Source organism: Schistocerca piceifrons, chromosome 11 (assembly GCF_021461385.2).
Source record: "Schistocerca piceifrons isolate TAMUIC-IGC-003096 chromosome 11, iqSchPice1.1, whole genome shotgun sequence".
Taxonomy (NCBI): domain Eukaryota; kingdom Metazoa; phylum Arthropoda; class Insecta; order Orthoptera; family Acrididae; genus Schistocerca; species Schistocerca piceifrons.
In genome coordinates, this window is record NC_060148.1 from 18881104 (window position 1) to 18883772 (window position 2669).

At 48.0% G+C, this 2669-nt stretch overlaps 1 non-coding gene across 1 annotated transcript; it reads right to left on the reverse strand.

The window, feature by feature from the left end:
- Positions 1-348: 348 nt before the first annotated feature.
- On the reverse strand, positions 349-428 carry Trnav-cac. Its single transcript has one exon. It is a non-coding gene; the product is annotated as a tRNA-Val (tRNA).
- Positions 429-2669: the final 2241 nt, after the last annotated feature.

Below are 2669 nucleotides of genomic sequence, written 5' to 3' on the forward strand. Positions count from 1 at the left end.
TCGTAACACATCTGAAATGTGCAGAAGAGTGTGCACTGACACGAAACTTCCTGGCAGAAGTTATCAAAGTCGGAAACGTGATGGTACGCATTTCTCCTCCTTACACGAGGCATCACTACAACGTTTCACCAGGCAACGCCGGTCAACTGCTATTTGTGTATGAGAAATCGGTTGGAAACTTTCGTCATGTCAGCACGTTGTTGGTGTCGCCACCGGCGCCAACTTGTGTGAATGCTCTGAAAAGCCAATCATTTGCATATCACAGCATCTTGTTCCTGTCGGTTAAATTTCGCGTCTGTGGCACGTCACCTTCGTGTTGCAGCAATTTTAATGGCCAGTGGTGTACATTTCTGTGTGTTGGGCCGAGACTCGAACTCGGGACCTTTGCCTTGTGCGGGCAAGTGCTCTACCAACTGAGCTACCCAAGAACGCCTCACGCCCAGTCCTCACAGCTTTACTTCTGCCCGTACATCGTCTCCTGCCTTCCAAACTTTACAGACGCTGGCCTCCGAACCTTGCAGAACTTGCACTCCTGAAAGAAAGGATATTGATTAGCCACAGCCTGGGGGATGTTTCCAGAGTGAGATTTTCACTCTTCAGCAGAGTGTCCGCTGATGTGAAGCTTCCTGGCAGATTAAAATTGTGTGCCGGACCGAGACTCGAACTCGGGACCTTTCCCTTACGCGGGCAAGTGCCCTAAGGTCCCGAGTTCGAGTCTCGGTCCGCCACACAGTTTTAATCTGTAAAAACGTTTCCTTCTGTTTGGCCCAATGAAGGATGGACTCCGCAGCAAGCAGTACGTGAATGATGGAGGGTTATTGACGCAGCAAATTGTTGGGTTCGATGTAGACGACCAGACTGGTCCCATGCGGATATACAGGGTGTTACAAAAAGGTACGGCCAAACTCTCAGGAAACATTCCTCACACACAAAGAAAGAAAATATGTTATGTGGACATGTGTCCGGAAACGCTTAATTTCCATGTTAGAGCTCATTTCATTACTCCTCTTCAAATCACATTAATCATGGAATGGAAACACACAGCAACAGAACGTACCAGCGTGACTTCAAACACTTTATTACAGGAAATGTTCAAAATGTCCTCCGTTAGCGAGAATACGTGCATCCACCCTCCGTCGCACGGAATCCCTGATGCGCTGATGCAGCCCTGGAGAATGGCGTATTGTATCACAGCCGTCCACAATACGAGCACGAAGAGTCTCTACATTTGGTACCGGGGTTGCGTAGACAAGAGCTTTCAAATGCCCCCATAAATGAAAGTTGAGAAGGTTGAGGTCAGGAGAGCGTGGAGGCCACGGAATTGGTCCGCCTCTACCAATCCGTCGGTCACCGAATCTCTTGTTGAGAAGCGTACGAACACTTCGACTGAAATGTGCAGGAGCTCCATCGTGCATGAACCACATGTTGTGTCGTACTTGTAAAGGCACATGTTCTAGCAGCACAGGTAGAGTATCCCGTATGAAATCATGATAACGTGCTCCATTGAGCGTAGGTGGAAGAACATGGGGCCCAATGGAGACATCACCGACAATGCCTGCCCAAACGTTCACAGAAAATCTGTGTTGATGACGTGATTGCACAATTGCGTGCGGATTCTCGTCAGCCCACACAAGTTGATTGTGAAAATTTACAATTTGATCACGTCGGAATGAAGCCTCATCCGTAAAGAGAACATTTGCACTCAAATGAGGATTGACACATTGTCGGATGAACCATTCGCAGAAGTGTACCCGTGGAGGCCAATCAGCTGCTGATAGTGCCTGCACACGCTGTACACGGTACGGAAACAACTGGTTCTCCCGTAGCACTCTCCATGCAGTGACGTGGTCGACGTTACCTTGTACAGCAGCAACTTCTCTGACTCTGACATTAGGGTTATCGTCAACTGCATGAAGAATTGCCTCGTCCATTGCAGGTGTCCTCGTCATTCTAGGTCTTCCCCAGTCGCGAGTCATAGGTTGGAATGTTCCGTGCTCCCTAAGACGCCGATCAATTGCTTCGAACGTCTTCCTGTCGGGACACCTTCGTTCTGGAAATCTGTCTCGATACAAACGTACCGCGCCACGGCTATTGCCCCGTGCTAATCCGTACATCAAATGGGCATCTGCCAACTCCGCATTTGTAAACATTGCACTGACTGCAAAACCACGTTCGTGATGAACACTAACCTGTTGATGCTACGTACTGATGTGCTCGATGCTAGTACTGTAGAGCAATGAGTCGCATGTCAACACAAGCACCGAAGTCAACATTACCTTCCTTCAATTGGGCCAACTGGCGGTGAATCGAGGAAGTACAGTACATACTGACGAAAATAAAATGAGCTCTAACATGGAAATTAAGCGTTTCCGGACACATGTTCACATAACATCTTTTCTTTCTTTGTGTGTGAGGAATATTTCCTGAAAGTTTGGCCGTACCTTTTTGTAACACCCTGTATGGGCCCCTCCAGGAAGGTGGCGTAAGGTCGTCACATTGAATGGAGATTGTGTCGCAAATAGGGTTTTGTAACCCAAGCAGAGGGGAGCGATATAGACTATTGGAACCCTGAAAAAAAAACGAACCTGCTTTCAGAAAAAGCCTCGAAGGTGAACTACACTTTCCCACAGTTTTCCCAACAAATCGAATCCGAACATTCACCTTCCCTA